A 23435-nucleotide genomic window follows, 5' to 3' on the forward strand; every position below is an offset into this window, starting at 1 on the left:
TATCTTAGAGTTGATCACCACTAATTATCTTTGCTCTTGAGAATGGGTCACATTTCTCTAGTTCTTCATTTGTCTAGTAATTATGGATTGTATCATGGACATTATGAGTGTTATATTATGGAGAGCCTGGAATCCATTATTCCTCAAGAGAGTGTTTATTTTGTTTATTTTAGCATGTAATTAACTTGGTTCAACTCAAACTGCAAACTGTTTCCTGGAAGGCTGCTCAAATCTCAATTCTTTTATCCTTAGCTGATGTCTGTCCCACACATGTAGTACAGGAGTCAGCTAGAGTTTTTTTTTTTTTGGCTGTACGCGGGCCTCTCACTGTTGTGGCCTCTCCCATTGCGGAGCACAGGTTCCGGACGCACAGGCTCAGCGGCCATGGCTCACGGGCCCAGCCGCTCCGCGGCATGTGGGATCTTCCCAGACCAGGGCATGAACCCGTGTCCCCTGCATCGGCAGGCGGACCCTCAACCACTGCGCCACCAGGGAAGCCCGTCAGCTAGAGTTTTGGACAGAGTTTATGCACAGAATGTGGGGTTCTTCCTCTCTCTCTCCTTTCTGGACATATACTCCAGTGGCTGTGGTTACCCTGAATTTTGTGCTCTGGTTCTTCAGGCCACAAGGACCGTGGGATTTCCGTTGGTGTTTCAGCCACTGTTCAGGGCTCTGACTACTGTCTGCTCTCAAAAGCCATAAAAACAGGAAACATCCCATGCTGGTTCCTTCTCCCAAGTGTTAACTCCCTTTTAGAATCAAATCAGCATTTGTTCACTCTCCAGGACCTTAAGGTCTTTGTGGATTTTGGTTTTCTTTCTTTTTTTTCAAATTTGGTCTAGAAGTTATAGTTATTACCTGTGGGAAGGTCAGATATGGTTGGAGTTTACTTGGCTATACAGGGAACAGGTGGTACATGATTTTTTTTTGCGCCATTTAAAATTATTTCTTTTTCTGTTTGCTGGTACAGAGAAATGCAATTGACTTTTGTATATTGACCTCGTATCCAAAAACTCTACTATATTCTAACATTAATTGTAAAAATTATTTACTCTTTTAGATTTTTTTAATGTGTTCAGTCATTTCATCTGCAAATTATGTGAGTTTTGTTTCTTTTTTTTCAATTCTTGTACTTTTTGTCTCTTTTTCTTTTGGCTAGGACTGTAGGATTTTCTCCCCCCCCCCCCCCCGCCCCGCCCGCCTTCCTCCTCCTCATAGCTAGCCATTATCAGATTCAGGAAGTTCCTTTCTATTCCTCATGTGCTAAAAGTTGAAAGTTTAAACACTTTTACTTATATGTATTTTAGGTTGAGTTCCCTAGAAGCAAAGATAGGAATTTCTGTGCAAATAAATGATTTATAAAAGGAATGCTCTCAGGAGAAACCTGTAAAGGAGTGAGGGAATCAAGTTAGGGAAAGGAAAGAACTAAGCAATGATATAGTTTCAGGTGAAGTTTAATCTCAGCTCAATTCTATGCTCTCTGGAGTATTAATTGCATAACAGAGTTATACTCCTGCAGCAGACAGTCATTGGCTATTGGCTGTAGGAGAAAGGTGTGTATAACCCTCAGGTCCTCTGCATAAGATACCTTTGATCATCCCAAGGCAGTTCTCCAGAGAAGGTTGCATGTGTGAACTCATAGCAATAGTACCTATAACAGCTAGAGAGGGACACAACCATCCAGTTAAAACGATCTCTGGAGGATCTTAACAGGATCATAGCACATGCATCCTGAGTTTGTATATATTCCTTGTTTGCTGAGGTTTTATCATATGTAATAAATGTTTAACTTTATCAGTTACTTTATCTGTTCAGATTGTCATTTGATTTTTTTTTTAAACCTGTCAATGTTGTGGATAACCTTGACTGATTTTCAAATATTACACCAACATTATATTCTGGTGTAAATTCACCTTTGTCATGATTTATTATCCTTTTTATATATTGCTGGATTTGATTTGATAAATTTTATTTAGGATTTTTGCACCTGTGTTCATTAGTGAGGTCGGACTATGATTTTTCTTTCTTATGATATCTTTGGTTGTTATATCAAGGTTAAGCTAAACAGAGGAAAAGAGTTGATGGGTGTCCCCTCTTTTTATCTTCCCTGGAAGAGTTCTTTTAAGATTTGAATGATTTATTTCTTAAATATACTTTTCAACTTGTCATTAAAGTCAGCTGGGGCTGGAACTGTCTTTGCAGGAACATTTTATTATTTAATCTCTTTCATGTTTATAATTCTAATCAGGTTTTTTTTTCCCTTGAGTAAAATTGTCCATTTAGTCTAAATTTTCAAATTTATTGGTACAAAATTGTTCTTAATATCCTTTTATCATTTTAATATCTGTGGTATCTCTAGCACTGACCTGTTTTTCTTTCATGATGTTATTTGTTTGTGCCTTCTCTTTTTTCTTTCAGAACAAATTTTTTGCTTTGTATATACTCTTTTGTTTATTTATTTAAAATTACTTTTTAAATTTTTAAATATTTTCTTGGCTGCGCTGCACGGCATGTGGGATCTTAGTTCCCTGACCAGGGATCAAACTCGCACCCCTTGCATTGGAAGTGCAGAGTCTTAACCACTGGACTGCCAGGGAAGTCCCTGTATATATTCTCTTTCGATGCTTATTTTCTTTTTTTTTTGCGGTACGCGGGCCTCTAACTGTTGTGGCCTCTCCCATTGCGGAGCACAGGCTCCGGACGCGCAGGCTCAGTGGCCATGGCTCACGGGCCCAGCCGCTCCGCGGCATGTGGGATCCTCCCGGACCGGGGCACGAACCCGTGTCCCCTGCATCGGCAGGCAGACTTTCTACCACTGCGCCACCAGGGAAGCCCCTGATGTTTATTTTCTAGTTCATTAATTTATGCTCTTCTAGTTTAGGGGGTTTTGTTCATTGTCAATTTTATTATTCACTTCATTCTTTTTTCTTTTATTAGTGGTAAGAACACTTAATATGAGATCTACCCTCTTTACATATTTTTAAGTACACAATACAGTATTGTTAACTATAGACACAGTGTTGTACAGTGGATCTCTAGAATTTATTCATTTTGCATAACTGAAACTTTATACCCTTCGAACGGCAACAACCTATGTTCTCCTCCCCCCAGCCCCTGGCAACCATCATTCTACTCTGTTTCTATGAGTTTAACTAATTTAGATACCTCATATAAGTGGAACTATGCAGTATTTGTCCTTCTGTGACTGGCTTATTTCACTCAGCATAATGTCCTCTTGGTCCTTCCATTGTTCATATCATTCTTTTTTTTTTCTTTTTTAATTAATTTATTTTTTTTTACTGCGTTGGGTCTTCATTACTGTGCGCAGGCTTTCTCTAGTTGAGGCCAGTGGGGGCTACTCTTCATTGCGGTGTACAAGCTTCTCATTGCGGTGGCTTCTGCGGAGCATGAGCTCTAGGTACGTGGGCTTCAGTATTTGCAGCACATGGGCTCAGTAGTTGTGGCTCACGGGCTCTAGAGCGCAGGCTTAATAGTTGTGGTGCATGGGCTTAGTTGCTCCGTGGCATGTGGAATCTTCCTGGACCAGGGCTCGAACCACCCATGTCCCCTGCATTGGCAGGTGGATTCTTAACCACTGTGCCACCAGGGAAGTCCTCATTTCATTCTTAAAATGCATGTTTATATCATTAATGTTAAGCCTTTTCTGTTATGTACACTTTTCTCCCTCAAACTACTACTTAGTTGTACCCATACATTTTTCATATGTAGTATTTTCATTACCATTTGATTCAAAATATTCCTAATTGCTGTTTTCTTTTTTGACCATTGTGTTATTTAGATGTTAATCAATACCTTTATCTAACTCTCAGATAACACAAGGATTTTAGAACACTAACTATATTTATTTTTATTAGTCTATATTTTAAAAGCCCTACCATATGTTCTTTTTATAGTCAATATTTATGTAAAGTAATCTATATATCCTTTTTTCTTCATTTCTCAACTCAAACCTTCCATTTGGGATCATTTTACTTCCGTCTGACATTGAGCTCTTAGTTTTTATCTGAAAATGTCTTTATTTTACAATGTTTCTTCCAAGATATTTTTGCTGGGTGAAATTAACATTGGCAGTTTTTTCTTTCAGTGCATTAAAGATATAATCCCATTGCCTACCAGTTTACATTGTTACTGTTGAAAAGTCAACCTAGAATGACTATCATTTCTTTGAAGGTAATTTTTTTCTACCTACTTTTATAATTTTCTTTTTGTCTTGATTTCAGAAGATTAGCTATGATGTTTCTAGGTGTTAATCTCTAGAAAACATAGACAAAGAGAAAATTGTGAAAGTAGGTAGAAGAGGAGAACGATTTTGCTGTGTTCTCTATCTCTCTCCTCCTTCAGGGAATCTTCTTAAATGTGTTAAACCTTCACCCTGTATCTTCTTTGTCTCTCAGACTCTTATCTTCCCATGCTTTACTCTTGGGTAAATACCTTGGGTTTTGGGTATGTATCTTGCCCTGTTCATTTCTTCCCTTTGGCTCTTCCTGAGTTGTGTCCTTTATAATGAACTGGGAAGTAAAGTGTTTTCCCGAGTTCTGCGAGCTATTCTAGCAAATTATTGAACCTGAGGAGGGGATCATGGGAACCCCTGATTTATAGCCAATCTGTAAGAAGTAAGGGTGGCCTGGGACTTGGGACTAATGTCTGAAGTGGGGGCAGTCTTGTGGAAAATCATATATCTAGGTCTTTTTCTTTCATCAGTATTTTATATATAAATAATTTTAATATATTAATATAAATTAAGCTATAATATGGCATCTTTTTTTTTTACATTTTTCTCTTTCCCACTTAGTCTTTTTTTTCTAATTAATTAATTTATTTATTTTTGGCTGTGTTGGGTCTTCATTGCTGTACGCAGGCTTTCTCTAGTTGCCCACAGGCTTCAGTAGTTGTGGCATGCAGGCTCAGTAGTTGTGGCTCGCGGGCTCTAGAGCGCAGGCTCAGTAATTGTGGTGCATGGGCTTAGTTGCTCCATGGCATGTAGGATCTTCCTGGGCTCAAACCCGTGTCCCCTGCATTGGCAGGTGGGTTCTTAACCACTGAGCCACCAGGAATGTCCCTCCCACTTAGTCTTTGTCTGTAAGTGTATCTAGTTTTTCTTTGCCTGTTAGCACAGTGTGCTTAAATTTTTGTTTCTTTTTCTATTTACCACAACATTTCCATGCTCATAGCATGCAATTCTATCCTATGTAATTTTATATAGTTAAACAAATAGGCCATACATACACAAATTCAAAAGGTACTTGACTAAATACCCTCTCAATTGTTTTCCCATATCCATCTAAGCGTTCCTACCCAGAGACACTACTATTAGCTTTTTGTACATATTTTCACAGATATTTAACCTGTCCCTTAATATAAATACTAGTATAATATCCTCTCAGTGTCCTGCCCTTTGCTTTTTTCCCCCACTTTAAATATTTTTGTCTGTGTATATATAGAACTGCTCCATTCTTTATAAGAGCTAGATAGTATTTCATTAAATTGATATCCAAACTAATTAACCAGTGTCTTACTAATGGGCATTTATGGTTTGGTTTTGTTATTTGCTATTGCAGTCAGGGTAATGCTTGTAGCACACACATATTTAGACGTGTGTTTCTCAGTATCTCTGTGACATCAATTCCTAGAAACAGAATATTGAGTCAGGTTATGTGCCTTTAAATTTTGATAGATATTACCAAATTGCCCTCCGGAGAGGGTGTACCAATTTATTCTTCTACCAGAAATATATAAAAGTGCCTGCTTTCCCAAATTCTTGCACCACAGTGTAGTATCACTACACCACAGTGTAGTATCAAATATTTTTCTTTGCCAATGTGAAAAATGAAAGCTATATTTTTATTTTAATTTTTCTTAAAAATGAGGCTGAGTATATTTTCATATATTTAAAAGACATCTCTCTGTGTTTCCTTTTTTATGAACTGTCTTCATATCTTTTGTCTATTTTTCTATTGAGTCATTGATCTTTTCTCTTTTTTATTTATTTTAAAGAAATAAACCTTTGGTTAACTTACATATTACAGATGGTTTTATCTTATTTTATTTTTTATTCTTATTGAAGTAGTGTTGATTTACAGTGTTGTGTTAACTTTCTGGTGTACAGCATGGTGGTTCAGTTATACACATATATGTATTATTTCTTAGATTCTTTTCTATTATAGGTTATTATAAGATATTGAATATAGTTCCCTATGCTATACAGTTAGGACCTTGTTGTTTATCTATTTTATATATAGTAGTGTGTATCTGTTAATCCCAAACCCCTAATTTATCCCTCCCCCGCTTCCCCTTTGGCAACCATAAGTTTGTTCTCTATGCCTGTGCATCAATTTCTGTCTTGTAAATAAGTTCATTCGTATCATTTGTTTTAGATTCCATATAAAAGTGACATCAATGACATTTGTCTTTGTCTGACTTCACTTAGTATGATAATCTCTAGGTCCATCCATGTTGCTGTAAATGGCATTATTTCATTCTATTTATGGTTCAGTAATATTCCATTGTGTGTATATATGTATACACCACATCTTTATCCATTCATCTGTTGATGGACTTTGGTGGCTTCCATGTCTTGGCTACTGTAAATAGTGCTTCTGTGAACGTTGGAGTGTGTGTATATTTTCAACTTAGAGTTTTCGTCTTTTCCAGAAAAGTGGGATTTTATATGCCTGAGAGTGGGATTGCTGGATTGTATGGTAACTATTTCTAGTGTTTTAAGGAACCTCCATACTGTTCTCCATAGTGGCTGCACCAATTTACATTCCCACCAACAGTGTAGGAGGGTTCCTCTTTCTCCACACCCTCTCCAGCGTTTATTATTCGGGGGCTTTTGGATGATGGCCATTCTGACCAGTGTGAAGTGATACTTCATCGTGTCAGTAGTTTTGATTTGCATTTCTCTAATATTAGCGATGTTGAGCATCTTTTCATATGCCTGTTGGCCACCTGTAGGTCTTCTTTGGAGAAATGTCTGTTTAGGTCCTCTGTCCATTTTTTTAATTGCATTGTTAGTTGTTTTGATTACAAATGTTTTTTTTTTTCAGTTTGTCTTTTGGATTTATTTATGTAATTTTTATCATGCAGAACATAATTATAATTTTATTGACAGATAATACTTGGTAGATATGTCATACTTAACATTTTCTGTTTGTTGAACATCTTAAAGTGTTTCTGATTTTTTTCCAGTTTTATTGAGAAATAATTGACATACATCACTGTATAAGTTTAAGGTATACAGGACTTCCCTGGGGTCCAGTGGTTAAGACTCCATGCTTCCACTGCAGGGGGCACAGGTTTGATCCTTGGTTGGGGAACTAAGACCCCATATGCTGCATGTTGCAGCCAGAAAAAAAAAAGTTTAAGGTATATGGCATGATGGTTTGATTTACATATATTGTGAAATGATTACCACAGTAGGTTTAGTAAACATCCATCATCTCATATAGATACAATAAGGTGTTTCTGATTTTTTAATAGCTATTTTCAAGAATGCTGAGAGCATTATTTTGCATACAGCTTTTTTTTTCTTTTGGATTATTTCTGTAGCATATGTAAAGATGACATATATATGAGATAGAGATATTTAATTTCTGAGAAATGCAGTCAGACCATAATTGTAGCATGAGTTTGGAAGCATATGAAAATTGGGCCTTATTAAAAAATAAATAAAACCCGTCTTATTGTTTCCTTCATTGATAGTTTTCATGCTGATGGGAAAGTTTCTCCTGATTGTTAGTATTTTCACCACTCCAAAATACGTATTAAACATCAGGCCATGAATCTTTTTCTGGTACAAATTAAATTAAGTATAGAATTACAGAATCTCAGTTGACAGGGACCTAGATGTCATCTTGTTTAAGCTCCTACTCAGAATTAAAATGTCTAAAGTATCCCTAATAGATAACTTCAGTGTCAGAATATCCCTGATATAGTAGACTCTTGTCTTGCTTGGGAGTTAGATTTTAAGGTCAATAAATAACAAAAATTTCATAAAGTAAAAAATTATACTTGGGAAATCTTAAATTGCCTATGAACTACAGAATATGTGACTTCAAGTATCTATCTTGGTACAGTTACATTACTGTATAATAATGTATATAGTAATTCACCATATATAATGGAGCACATGCACAAAATGTAATCTTTAGCAGTGCTTTGGGAGGTAGGGCTAAGTACATATAGTTGAATATGTGTAAGTTAAATGTATATAAAACTATACTATGTAGAACAGTATTGTATAGTAGAAGGACTTCTGGTTCTAGTAATGACAGATGAGGTAGTTTGGACAACTTTCCTCTAACAGCTAGAAAAGATAGACAAAGTATAGATTTATAGGTGTTAATGACTCAGCAGGTTAGTCAGGAATTTCCTGTTCAAGATCTGGAAGAAGACAGAAATTCAGAGAGGTTGAGTTTAGCATTTAGGGCCACCTTTGACCTGTACTCATTTTCTGATCCAGGATGGGCAGCCAAGAGGTTTAGCAGTCTTTTTGTTAGCCTTGCTAGGATAGAGGGACAAATATTGGAATTGAGGGCCTACCATAGGTGGGAACCCTGAAAATACTTCCACTTGAATACTGGTGAATACTGTAAATACTTCCCTGTGAATACTGGTGAACTTGAACTAAACATCCTGCACACAGACTGCATCCGGCCCTGAGTCATTTGGAGCCTGAAAAGTGAATTAAGGGAAACCCAGATTACTAGTGTCTTCAGGTGCTTGGAAGAAGCAAAAAAAAAAATCTTCCCTAGAAGAAAGTACCTTCATCCCAGGTTTCAAATTATTCCTACTAATAATGTTTCAAATATAATATTCAATACAGAGTTAAAGATAACCAGACATGCAAGGAAACAAGTCAACATGAACAAGAACCTGAAGAACCAACAGATAATAGAAACTCCTGAAGGGGCTCTTTATACTGCAGTTATCAAATGCAGCCTTTAGTATTATTTTTTTAAATATTTATTTATTTATTTGGCTGCGCCAGGTCTTAGTTGCAGCACACGAGATCTTCGCTGCCACATGTGAGACCTTTGTTGCAGCATGCAGGATCTTAAGTTGCAGCATGCAGGCTCTTAGTTGTGGCATGCAGGATCTAGTTCCCTGACCAGGACTCGAACCCAGGTTCCCTGCACTGGGAGAATGGAGTTTTAACCACTGGACCACCAGGGAAGTCCCAAATGCAGACTTTAAAATAACTATGCTTGTCAACTTCCCAATTAAAAATTGGGCAGAGAAATGAAAATGATACAAAAAAGACATAGTAGATTTTAATAGAAATTATGGATCTGAAAAAGTGCAATAACTAAAATCAAGAATTCAGTGAATGAATTTATAACATTTCAAACAGAGTTGAAGAGAGAATTAGTAAACTAGAAGATAGGTCATGGAAAATTGAAGGATGGAATGACAAAAGGATGAAGAGGAAAATAAAGAAGACGGCATAAGACATAAGATGATACAGTGAAAAAGTTCCAACATACATTTAATTGAAATCTCTTAAGGAGAGGAAAGAAAATGAACTAGAAACAACATTTGAAGAGACAACAGCTGTGAAATTTCCTAAGCTGGTGAATGACATCAATCCACAGGTAAAAGAGTTTGGGGTTAATTTGTACTTTCTAAACTTTTCTCCCTGATTATATCATCCTTCCATATAAGGAAATAAAGGAATAAAAAGTTTAATGACCACTAATAAAGAACAGTGTGTTTCCTTTTAGTTTTATTTTTCTGTGCATTTGTATGTATCCATTTTATAAATTTGAAATCATATTGCACATATGGTGTATATACTTTCCCCCTTAATATATCAAGAATTTTTTCCCATATCATAGAACTCTAAAGTTATTTTTAATATACTATTCTAATGCACTATTACATCATACTTTTTATTTAACTGGTTTTCTATTGGATATGTAGTTTGCTTATATATATTTTTTACTATTACAGACATAATACAATAACAAATTTTATATACTTATGACTAAATTTTAACATGCATCTATGATTATTTCCTTGGGATAAGTTTCTAAAAATAGAATTGCTGGATCAAAGGCTATTAATATTTAAGTTATTTATAACATTGGCAAATTGTCATCTGAGATATTGTATCAGTTTATACTCCCTCTATGATAGATTGTATTTTTCAAAGATGGCTGCACCCATATATATTATATATATGCATATATATTATATCGTTATATATCATTTTTTGGTATCATATGCATTTATCTTTTTTGTATCATATATACATATCCCATCTCACATGCTATAACTTTGGCACACCTCAGCTGAAAGGTAGGATCTATATCTCCTCCCCTGACACCTGGGTAGATCTTTGTAACTGTCTCTAGAAATGCAGTATAGTGGAAGTGAAGCTTCCTGACTTCCAAGGCTAGGTCATAAAAGGTAATGTGGCTTCCACCTGGCTTGCTTGCTCTTGAGATACTTGCCCTTGGAACCATGTCACAGGTAGTGTCCACTATAAGTATTCCTGTTGAAAGCCCCAGCTAGCCCCATCCTGGCTGTGCCCTTTCTGAATTCATGACCCACAGAAACTGAGAGATAAATGATTATTGATTTAAGCCACTAAGTTTGGAGTGGTTTGTTGCCCCTGCCATGGTAATTTATATACCCTCCATTTCCAGCATTGGGCTTATAATTTTGAAAACTCTTAATAAAGTTTCTAAGTGAAAATGGTAATTTTTATTTCCTTGGTTACAAGGAAGAGACTATTGGGTAGGGAAGTTAATAGTTGGCATGCTGACTATAGATATCATTTCAAATTTAATAAATAAGTCTAATGCTGAACTCACTATCACTCTACCCTCAACTTGTTCCTCACCCTCTACTCTCCAATTTCTACTCATTTTTCACTTCAGATATTACTTCCTCCAGTTAGGTTTCCCTGACTCTGCTCTCTATCTTTCAACCCATTATGGGTTAGAGACTTATCTTGTGTGCTCCTATAGAACCCTATTACTCCTATTTTAATATTTTTTATATTCAATGTGGTAATTACCCTTTTACTTATCTTTATGCCTCAGTAGATCTTGAGCTTTGTGAGAGCAAAGACAGTGTCTTCTTCTTCCCTATAGTGTTTCCTGTACCTATCACATAGTGTGTGCTTAATAAGTAGATATTTTTGATTAATTCAACAAATATTTGTTGAGTGCCTACTGGGTACCAGATTCTGTTCTCAGTACTGAAAATATGGTAATAATTAAAACAAAGTAATATTTTTGAGTGATCACGTGAAGTATATATTTGTGATTTAATTTAGCCTCAAAGAAAAACATGAAATTATTTTTCCAAAGGCCTTTATCTTAAAAAATATATCCACTTAATTAGAAAATTCATTTCAATTGGGGGTTCTTATGTTTGATTGCATGATAACTTAAACCTGTTCTGATATTTTCTTTCCCTAATATTTATGTTTCCTGAAAGAACATGGCTATTTTGTCACCATTAATGACTCATAGTCAACACATCTTCTGTGTACAAAGTACAGGTTATGTACTGTGGGGAATACAAAGTTGTTTAAAGTATGGTCACTACTATCAACTGAAGGTACCCCCACCCCCATTATGTAATTGATTACCCTTTTTAAGGAAATGCCCACTATCATCTGTTAACTTTTTTCCTAATACTTATTTTTGAGTGACATTTCACTTAGAGTTATAGGAAAAATACAGAATAGCAAAAATGTATAGTTATTTCCCTCAAAATATTTGCCAAATAAGGACTTTGATGAATGCTGCTTTAATGTATGAATGGCAAGAAGAATGCTTGGATAGGTAGGAGAAGGAGGAATGATAGGGGATGGAATTCAGTGTTTTGAAGAAGTATTATATTGGGCGTCAAGAAGGCTCAACCTTATTTCCCATTGGGACACAAACATCACTTACTGTATTAGGGTACAGTCTAAGCTGTTATACCAAGGGCTATAAAATGTAATGGCTTAAAGCAGAGAGAAGATAATTTCTCTCATAACACTCAGAGGTCAGTGGCAGTCCAGGGTTGGTATGGGGTACCTGTGCCATCCTCAAAATGTGACTTCCACTATTGATCCAAGATCAATGGGAAGAGGAATAAGCCCATGGGAAGAGGAATAAGACTCAGGAGAGTGTACACTTAATCCTTTTCAGGGAAAGACCTGAAAGTGGAACATGTCATTCCCATTTTCATTCCATTGGCCAGAACTTAGTCACATGGTCACATCTAACTATAAGGTAGACTGAAGTATAGCCCTTAGCTGGGCTGCCATGTATGTACCCAACTGTATGATTAAAGGAGAGAGAAATATTGGGAGACATCTAGCAGTTGGGTGCTATTACCAATCTGGGGTCCTCAGATTCCTGACTTATTGTCAAACTTTTAAAACACCTTAGGAAACTTATATATGTGTCTGTTTATAATCCAATTAAAATTCTAAGTTTTTTGCTTTTGATTGGAATTAGGAATGTGTATGGTAGTACTCAAGATATACTCAGTTCTTAGCAATTGGCAGTTTCCTTGATTGAAAAAAATTTAATCAATTGATGTATTTTATTGGACAAAAAAACGTTCCAAGTATGAACTTTATTGGAGAAAAAGTTAAATAGAGAGAGAAGGAGTTTGAACTGTTGACTAGATTGCAAAGTGAGTCTAACAATCAAAATGTTAGGGTTGAAGAGATCTTTTCTTTCTTCTTCTTTTTTAAAAAAAATGCACATAGAAAAGCTATATACTAGAATGAGATCTTTTCAGATTAAATTCCAACCCCTAAATTGTACTGATGAGCCTCAGAGAGAAGTGACCTGTCCAAGGGCTCATAGTTTACTTGATAGAATAGACTGGGTAAAGAACTCAAGTCTTCTACGTCTTAGTCTATTAAAGAAACTAACAACATTATGGAAAGAGTAAGCCCAACCAGGATACTGCATAAGCCCTGAATATAAAAACATAGAAAGTGAAGTGATTTCTTTCAATCTACCATTAAAAAAAAAGTTTTGAGGAGTATGCGAGTATTCCTCTCTGAATACTAATTTTATTAAACAGGTCAGGTTAACTGTGGTAACAAATCCTCCAAAATTTGTTGGAGTATTTGTGAGGTAGGAGGTAGAGGGGAATTTTGCTCTGTGAATCATTTGTTCCATCTTGATGCTACATACGCCTGGAAGTCCTTGGAGCCCTCTCTCTTTCATGGGTAGATGGGGAAAGAGAGGATTGCGGGGGTAAGGGAGTGTTTAATGGGCTAGGCCTGGAATGCCACACATCTCTTCTACTCAGATCCATTGACCAGAACTCTGGCGCATGATCTCATCTACCTCTAAGGGAGGCTGGAAAAAATATTCTAGCTGTGTGCCCAAGAAGAAGAGTTGAACATAGTAGACTCAGGAGACTGTGCTTTGTTAGAAAAAAATCTATAAGTTAAAAAAAAGACTTTATGTAATCTTAAGTTTTAAAATAAAATGATTAATCTTTTTATGTTTCACACTAATATTGGCATAATCAATATTATACTTAAATGATAACAGTGTATTTTATTTTTTTCAATTTTTGAATTTTATTTTATTTTTTATACAGCAGGTTCTTATTAGTTATCCATTTTATACACATCAGTGTATACATGTCAATCCCAATCTCCCAATTCACCACCCCACCCCACCCCTTACCCCACCGCTTTCTCCCCTTGGTGTCCATATGTTTGTTCTCTACATCTGTGTCTCAATTTCTGCCCTACAAATTGCTTCATCTGTACCATTTTTCTAGGTTTCACATATATGTGTTAATATACGATATTTGTTTTTCTCTTTCTGACTTACTTCACTCTGTATGACAGTCTCTAGATTCATCGACGTCTCTACAAATGACCCAATTTCGTTCCTTTTTATGGCTGAGTAATATTCCATTGTATATATGTACCACATCTTCTTTATCCATTCGTCTGTCGATGGGCATTTACGTTGATTCCATGACCTGGCTATTGTAAATAGTGCTGCAATGAACACTGGGGTGCATGTGTATTTTTGAATTATGGTTTTCTCTGGGTATATGCCGAGCAGTGGGATTGCTGGGTCATATGGTAATTCTGTTTTTAGTTTTCTAAGGAACCTCCATACTATTCTCCATAGTGGCTGTATCAATTTACATTCCTACCAACAGTGCAAGAGGGTTCCCTTTTCTCCACACCCTCTCCAGCATTTGTTGTTTGTAGATTTTCTGATGATGCCCATTCTAACTGGTGTGAGATGATACCTCATTGTAGTTTTGATTTGCATTTCTCTAATAATTAGTGATGTTGAGCAGCTTTTCATGTGCTTCCTGGCCACCTGTATGTCTTCTTTGGAGAAATGTCTGTTTAGGTCTTCTTCCCATTTTTGGATTGGGTTGTTTGTTTTTTTAATATTGAGCTGCATGAGCTGTTTATATATTTTGGACATTAATCCTTTGTCCGCTGATTCATTTGCAAATATTTTCTCCCACTCTGAGGGTTGTCTTTTCGTCTTGTTTGTAGTTTCCTTTGCTTTGCAAAAGCTTTGAAGTTTCATTAGGTCCCATTTGTTTATTTTTGTTTTTATTTCCATTACTCTAGGCGGTGGATCAAAAAAGATCTTGCTGTGATTTATGTCAAAGAGTGTTCTTCCTATGTTTTCCTGTAACAGTTTTATAGTGTCCGGTGTTACATTAATCCTTTTTTTTTTTTTTTTTTTGCGGTATGCGGGCCTCTCACTGTTGTGGCCTCTCCTGCTGCGGAGCACAGGCCTCCGGACTTGCAGGCTCAGCGGCCATGGCTCAGGGACCCAGCCGCTCTGCGGCATATGGGATCTTCCCAGACCGGGGCACGAACCTGCGTCCTCTGCATCGGCAGGCAGACTCTCAACCACTGCGCCAACAGGGAAGCCCTCTAATCCATTTTGAGTTTATTTTTGTTTATGGTGTTAGGGAGTGTTGTAATTTCATTCTTTTACATGTAGCTGTCCAGTTTTCCCAGCACCACTTATTGAAGAGACTGTCTTTTCTCCATTGTATATCCTTGCCTCCTTTGTCATAGATTAATTGACCATAGCTGTGTGGGTTTATCTCTGGGCTTTCTATCTTTTTCCATTGATCTGTATTTCTGTTTTTGTTTCAGTACCATACTGTCTTGATGACTGTAGCTTTGTAGTATAGGTTGAAGTAAGGGAGTCTGATTCCTCCAGCTCTGCTTTTTTCCCTCAAGACTGCTTTGGCTATTTGGGGTCTTTTGTGTCGCCGTACAAATTTTAAGATTTTTTGTTCTAGTTCCGTAAAAAATGCTTTTGGTAATTTGATAGGGATTGCACTGAATCTGTAGATTACTTTGGGTAGTATAGTTATTTTCACAGTATTGATTCTTCCAATCCAAGAACATGGTATATCTCTCCATCTGTTTGTATCATCTTTAATTTCTTTCATCAGTGTCTTAGAGTTTTCTGCATACAGGTCTTTTGTCTCCCTAGGTAGGTTTACTCCTAAGTATTTTATTCTTTTTGTTGCAATGGTAAATGGGAGTGTTTCCTTAATTTCTCTTTCAGATTTTTCATCACTAGTGTATAGGAATGCAAGAGATTTCTGTGCATTCATTTTGTATCCTGCAACTTTACCAAATTCATTGATTAGCTGTAGTAGTTTTCTGCTAGCATCTTTAGGGTTCTCTGTGTATAGTATCATGTCATCTGTAAACAGTGACAGTTTTACTTCTTCTTTTCCAATTTGTATTCCTTTTATTTCTTTTTCTTCTCTGATTGCCATGGCTAGGACTTCCAAAACTATGTTGAATAATAGTGGTGAGAGTAGACATCCTTGTCTTGTTCCTGATCTTAGAGGAAATGCTTTCAGTTTTTCACCATTGAGAATGATGTTTGCTGTGGGTTTGTCATATATGGCCTTTATTATGTTGAGGTAGGTTCCCTCTATGCCCACTTTCTGGAGAGTTTTTATCCTAAATGGGTGTTGAATTTTGTCAAAAGCTTTTTCTGCATCTATTGAGATGGTCATATGGTTTTTATTCTTCAACTTGGTAATATGGTGTATCACATTGATTGATTTGCTTATATTGAAGAATCCTTGCATCCCTGGGATAAATCCCACTTGATCATGGTGTATGATCCTTTTAATGTGTTGCTGGATTCTGTTTGCTAGTATTTTGTTGAGGATTTTTGCATCTATATTCATCACAGATATTGGTCTGTAATTTTCTATTTTTGTAGTCTTTTTGTCTGGTTTTGGTATCAGGGTGATTGTGGCCTCATAGAACGAGTTTGGGAGTGTTCCTTCCTCTGCAATTTTTTGGAAGAGTTTGAGAAGGATGGGTGTTAGCTCTTCTCTAAATGTTTGATAGAATTCACCTATGAAGCCATCTTGTCCTGGACTTTTGCTTGTCGGAAGATTTTAAATCACAGTTTCAATTTCATTATTTGTGAATGGTCTGTTCATATTTTCTATTTCTTCCTGGTTCAGTCTTGGAAAATTATACCTTTCTAAGAATTTACCATTTCTTCCAGGTTGTCCATTTTATTGGCATAGGGTTGCTTGTAGTAATCTCTTAGGATGCTTTGTATTTCTGCGGTGTCTGTGGTTACTTCTCCTTTTTCATTTCTAATTTTATTGATTTGAGTCCTCTCCCTCTTTTTCTTGATGAGTCTGGCTAATGGTTTATCAATTTTGTTTATCTTCTCAAAGAACCAGCTTTTAGTTGTATTGATCTTTGCTATTGTTTTCTTTGTTTCTATTTCATTTATTTCTGCTCTGCTCTTTATGATTTCTTTCCTTGTGCTAACTTTGGGTTTTGTTTGTTCTTCTTTCTCTAGTTCCTTTAGGTGTAAGCTTAGATTGTTTAGTTGAGATTTTTCTTATTTCTTGAGGTAGGCTTGTATTGCTGTAAACTTCCCTCTTAGAACTGCTTTTGCTGCATCCCATAGGTTTTGGATCGTCGTGTTTTCATTGTCATTTGTCTCTAGGTATTTTTTGATTTCCTCTTTGACTTCTTCAGTGATCTCTTGGTTATTTAGTAACATATTATTTGGCCTCCATGTGTTTGTGTTTTTTACGTTTTGTTCCCTGTAAGTGATTTCTAATCTCATAGCGTTGTGGTCAGAAAAGACACTTGATATGATTTCAGTTTTCTTAAGTTTACTGAGGCTTGATTTGGGACCCAAGATGTGATCTATCCTGGAGAATGTTCCGTGCGCACTTGAGAAGAAAGTGTAATCTGCTGTTGTTGGATGGAATGTCCTATAAATATCAATTAAATCTATCTGGCCTATAGTGTCATTTAAAGTTTGTGTTTCCTTATTAATTTTCTGTTTGGATGATCTGTCCATTGGTGTAAGTGAGGTGTTAAAGTCCCCCACTATTATTGTATTACTGTCGATTTCCTCTTTTATAGCTGTTAGCAGTTGCCTTATGTATTGAGGTGCTCCTATGTTGGGTGCATATGTATTTATAATTGTTATATCTTCTTGGATTGATCCCTTGATCATTATATAGTGTCCTCCCGTGTCTCTTGTAACATTCTTTATTTTAAAGTCTATTTTATCTGATATGAGTATTGCTACTCCAGCTTTCCTTTGATTTCCATTTGCATGGAATATCTTTTTCTATCCCCTCACTTTCAGTCTGTATGTGTCCCTAGGTCTGAAGTGGGTCTCTTGTAGACAGCATATAGATGGGTCTTGTTTTTGTATCCATTCAGTGAGCCTCTGTCTTTTGGTTGGAGCATTTAATCCATTCACATTTAAGGTAATTATCAATACGTATGTTCCTATGACCATTTTCTTAATTGTTTTGGGTTTGTTTTTGTAGGTCCTTTTCTTCTCTTGTGTTTCCCACTTAGAGAAGTTCCTTTAGCATTTGTTGTAAAGCTCGTTTGGTGATGCTGAATTCTCTTAGCTTTTGCTTGTCTGTAAAGCTTTTGATTTCTCCATCGAATCTGAATGAGATCCTTGCTGGGTAGAGTAATCTTGGTTGTAGGTTCTTCCCTTTCATCACTTTATGTCATGCCACTCCCTTCTGGCTTGTAGAGTTTCTGCTGAGAAATCAGCTGTTAACCTTATGGGAGTTCCCTTGTATGTTATTTGTCATTTTTCCCTTGCTGCTTTCAATAATTTTTCTTTGTCTTTAGTTTTTTCCAATTTGATTACTTTATGTCTCAGCGTGTTTCTCCTTGGGTTTATCCTGTATGGGACTCTCTGTGCTTCCTGGACTTGGGTGGCTATTTCCTTTCCCATGTTAGGGAAGTTTTCGACTATAGTCTCTTCAAATATTTTCTCGGGTCCTTTCTCTCTCTCTTCTCCTTCTGGGACCCCTATAATGCGAATGTTGTTGTGTTTAATGTTGTCCCAGAGGTCTCTTAGGCTGTCTTCATTTCTTTTCATTCTTTTTCTTTATTCTGTTCCACAGCAGTGAATTCCACCATTCTGTCTTCCAGGTCACTTATCCATTCTTCTGCCTCAGTTATTCTGCTATTGATTCCTTCTAGTATAGTTTTTTTGTTTGTTTGTTTGTTTGTTTTTTTGTGGTACGAGGGCCTCTCACTGTTGTGGCCTCTCCCATCGCGGAGCACAGGCTCCGGATGCGCAGGCTCAGCGACCATGGCTCACAGGCCCAGCCGCTCCGCGGCATGTGGCACCCTCCCGGACCGGGGCCCGAACCCATGTCCCCTGCATCGGCAGGCAGACTCCCAACCACTGCGCCACCAGGGAAGCCCCCTTCTAGTATAGTTTTCATTTCAGTTATTGTATTGTTCATCTCTGTTTGTTTGTTCTTTAATTCTTCTAGGTCTTTGTTAAACATTTCTTGCATCTTCTTGATCTTTGCCTCCCTTGTTTTTCCGAGGTCCTGGATTATCTTCACTATCATTATTCTGAATTCTTCTTCTGGAAGATTGCCTATCGCCACTTCATTTAGTTGTTTGTCTGGGGTTTTATCTTGTTCCTTCATCTGGTACATAGCCCTCTGCCTTTTTATCTTGTCTGTCTTTCTGTGAATGTGGTTTTTGTTCTACAGGCTGCAGGATTGTAGTTCTTCTTGCTTCTGCTCTCTGCCCTCAATGTATTTTATTTTAAAGCTTATTTTCTACTTTTGGAGTAGTTAGCATCTTTATTTCCTGAATATGATTTTTATATTCACTCAGTGATTATTATTCAACTTTTATTAAACCAATTATTATTAAGTAAATCTCACTTTATATGACAAGTATAGTCATTCAAGTGTTTTATCTAAGCCAATTTAGCTTATGCTAATTTCTACAATTTTTTTAAAGATGGAGAAATTAAATTTAGAATTACACTAAAATCCTTTTAAAGGGAAAAAAATTATTGGTTTTAAGAGAGTGTATTTTGGACTCAGGAAGCATCTGGTTTGGAAAACATGTTCTGCTTCAGGACTCTAGACTTGGCTCTCCAAGCTGGCTGACCCTCAGAAGTAAATGTCAGTTGCATTCACCCTTCAGATTTTCAGATTGCAGTTTCCTATTTTAACTTCTGTCTAGAAATAAACTTAAATTTTTTTTTCTGTAGTTAATATAAAACTGATATTTATTGTTTAGACACCCATCTCTGTCAGAAGCATTTAAAAGTGTTACAGATTTATAATTTTAGATATATTTGAGTTACTAAAAAATCAATTTTATATGTTGTCTCCTCTTTCGATGTTTAACAATATTAAGATTTGGAATTGTTAATATATGTTATGTTCTTTTAGATCTGTTCTAATCTTCTAAACAATGAGATTCATATTTTAGATTGCTTTTAAGCTGTTAGGTTTAGTAGTAGAATATTAATAGAGATTCAACTGTATAAGAATTATAAAAATACTAGGTTTATAAAAGTAGTAGAAAAGAAGATTTACAGGTGAATTCCTCATTGGCAAACTTGATTTGTTTTATTTAATGACAATTACGTACTTTTTTATATACTTTTATACACATTTATATTTGTTATGCATAAATAATACAGAAGCCCCCTAATTATTAACAGAATAGGTTCAGAAAAGCTTGGGTGAGTCCAAAATGAGCCTTCATAAGTAAACGCTAATACTTTCATTTCATGGCAGGCAGAGTTGGCGTGATTTGGGGCTGATGTGAGCTTTCTTCACAGTTATGAAAGTCTTTAAGAAGTTAAGTTTGTTAGAAGAGGCACTTCTATATATTTAAAGTGTTGCCTTTTTTGTAAATCAGTTCTTTCATGTTTTCTTTGAATTTGGGCCTTATGGACCTACAATATGGAAAAAAAAAAAAAACCTCCACACAGTATTATGTAAGAAGACACTTTCTTGTCTTCAGTTCAGCCGTATAAAGTTGCAGCAATCCATATGATTAGAACCAAAGGAAAATTTTTGGTATACAGGTAAAATTTGAAAATAATGCATGGCTTTAATTCTGTATTCTTTAGCTTACTGATTCATACTAAACAACCAGCTTCATTTCCGATGAAGTATAGAACATGCTAGTAGTCACTAAAATCTCTTTGGATTTTCTTCAGGGTTACTTTTTTAGGGTACTAAAATTATTAGGATTCTAAAATATGCTAGTTAAGAGCAAATTTAGTTCAGATTGGATACATTTACTTTCTAAATAATTAATTTTCATTTTATATAGTAGGTCAATAAGTACATTTCTAAGAAGTATGTAAATCACCTTTCCTACTGACTTACTTTTTAATTTTAGAGGTGCTTTTTTTTTTTAACAGTTGAACAATTTTCTTTTTTTGCTGATAGGGCTTCTCCTATTCTCAAGTAATGACTGAATTGTAAATAAGAGCGCACACTTAGAAAGAAAACAATAATTGTATTTGAGAAAGCGCCAATATATGTTTTATAGATTCAGATCTTCTTAATAGCTTTCTGTGCGTAGGAAAAAGAGAGTAGTTTGTGAGGTAAAAAGTACTCATGTAGATACACAAGTAGTAGTTTTTCTCAGCCCCCATGGATATCTATATAATTTTTACCATAAAATAAGTAATACGTACATAAAATAGCCCATCAGAACCAAGACTGTACAATAAAAATACTCCTTTCTACCTCAGCATTTTCCCCTGATTTTCCCATCATAGATAATCACTATTTGTAGTGTCTTATATTTGCATGGAGTATTTCTAGAATTATACATAAGTATACATATACATCTTTTTATACAAATTTAAACACCTTATATACTCTTCTGCTTTTCCTTCCTTTTCATTTAATATATCTTAGTTCCTTGTGGAAATAGTATTTTTTTAAATAAATTTATTTAGTTAGTTAGTTTTGGCTGTGTTGGGTCTTTGTTGCTGCGTGCAGGCTTTTTCTAGTTGCGGCGAGCAAGGGCTGCTCTTCATTGCAGTGCACGGGCTTCTCATTGTGGTAGCTTCTCTTATTGCAGAGCACGGGCTCTAGGTGCACATACTTCAGTAGTTGTGGCACGTGGGCTCCGTAGTTATGGCTCGTGGGCTCTAGAGCTCAGGCTCAGTAGCTGTGGCGCATGGGTTTAGTTGCTCTGCGGCATGTGGGATCTTCCCAGACCAGGGCTTGAACCTGTGTCCCCTGCGTTGGCAGGCAGATTCTTAACCACTGCACCACTGGGGAAGCCCGGAAATAGTATTTTTAAAATAATTTTGTAATTCTTGAGAATCTTCATATATTATAGTTTATAAAAATCATGGTTATTTGAAGATTTTAACAGCAAAATACAAATGTAATTTCATCATTCAAATGGAAAATATATGATAATCATGGCTACATAGATAGACTTTTAATTACATTTTTAAATGTTTGGAACATCAACATCTAATTTAATGTCTAGCTATGAAATAGTAGAGAAATCTGACTTTAAAGTAGATTTCAAATGACTGTCACCTAGTCACTTAGCTCTTTTTACCATAAAGATTTGCTTATTTCTAATGCATCATGATTCTTTACCCATTTTTATTTTTCTCCAATTTACAGGCTTTTTCAGAACCAGGAATTAGGTTAGAACTGGTTGTGATGTATAACAGAAAATAGAATTTTTAGGCCCTACTCTAATAGCTGTGTAATAAATATTAGGAAGTATACTCAGTAACCTAATAGCGTTTATGTCTGGTGGATCATTTTTATATTTATATAGCTCTAATAAAAAGGAATCTTTTTTACTTTGTAGCTGGAGTTAAATTATTATTAGAAGCATTATTAACCTGCCCTACATAATTATTTTGTTTATAGTGAGATGGTATAGGCTTTAGAGCCAGACCAACCTGGATTCAAATCCTGTCTAGACCTCCAATATTAGCTCAGTGTTATAAGACTCCTTCTCTAAATCTTAATCTCTTATCTCTTAATCTCAATATGATGGTAATAATACTACTACCAGTAAGATACTGCAGTGAATATTCTTGTATGAATGAATCTTGTTCATGTGAAGGTATTACTGTGGACAGAGAAATCTATGGGCCAAAAGGCATATGCAGTTTAAATATTCATAATTGCTGAAAAATCACTCTGAAAAGACTCCCAATTTCATTGTAACTAACTGTATGACACTGCCTTGTACCCTCTATAGTACTGAAGTTTTTCAGTCTTTTCAGTTTTTGTCTTTCTTATAACCTATTTTTAAATGTTAACTCTCTTCAAGTCTTTGACCTCTGTATCAAATCTGGCGATATCTTAGACATTGGAATAATATATAGTAGCCCAGATAATCTTATTGTTTAGATTTTTCTCTTAATAGCTATTCATATTTTAATGTAGGCTCTATATTTGTTAGTTTGTGCCATTTATGAAATAGACTCCTTGAGTCAAGGTGCTCTCTCTCTCTCTCTCTCTCTCTCTCTCTCTATGTGTGTGTGTGTGTGTGTGTGTGTGTGTGTGTGTGTATGTGTGTGTGTGTGTGTATACACATTTCTTTTAACATCCATCTAGTTTAAGCAGATTACAATTTCAGTTGATCAAAATTTCCATGGCTTCTCATTAGTTTGTGGCATGTCCTCTGGTTACTTTAGTTTCCACTATCCCCAGAATACCTTTTTGTTTAAATTATATATTAATATGATTTTATTTCTTTACAAGTACAAATATACTCTAATATTTAGCATCTTTCAAGTGCCTTGGTTTATCATTCTGAATATTCATTGTCATTATATGGACTGTAGATGTAGACAATCTATGCAGTTAGTATGGACTAAATCCATATTACATATGGTATGGAAGAGAGAAGTTATGCTTTACCTTATTTTCTTATTATTTGACTCTTTCTCCTAAAAAAGAAAATACTGGAAAATTCCATTTAAGTTTTATTCTCATTGTAATTGCATTTCTATTCAAAACTTGTTACTCATTTGTGAAGCACTGTTTTCAGTTATAGGCACCCTGAGCTTTATGAAAATAAGTTGAAGTATGTGCTAATGAAATACGAACCCTAAAATAAAGATGTTGGCGTGTCTTGCTTCACAAGCCAA

The 23435-nt window shown here is 35.8% G+C and overlaps 1 protein-coding gene across 1 annotated transcript in view; it reads left to right on the plus strand.

Moving 5' to 3' along the window:
* PGM2L1 (phosphoglucomutase 2 like 1) overlaps positions 1-23435 on the plus strand; it is a gene marked incomplete at its 5' end in the record, with an annotated part of 67525 nt that overhangs the window by 17009 nt on the left and 27081 nt on the right. The window lies entirely within an intron of this gene.

The sequence above is a fragment of the Leucopleurus acutus genome, assembly GCF_964270905.1.
Source record: "Leucopleurus acutus genome assembly, chromosome: 8".
NCBI lineage: Eukaryota > Metazoa > Chordata > Mammalia > Artiodactyla > Delphinidae > Leucopleurus > Leucopleurus acutus.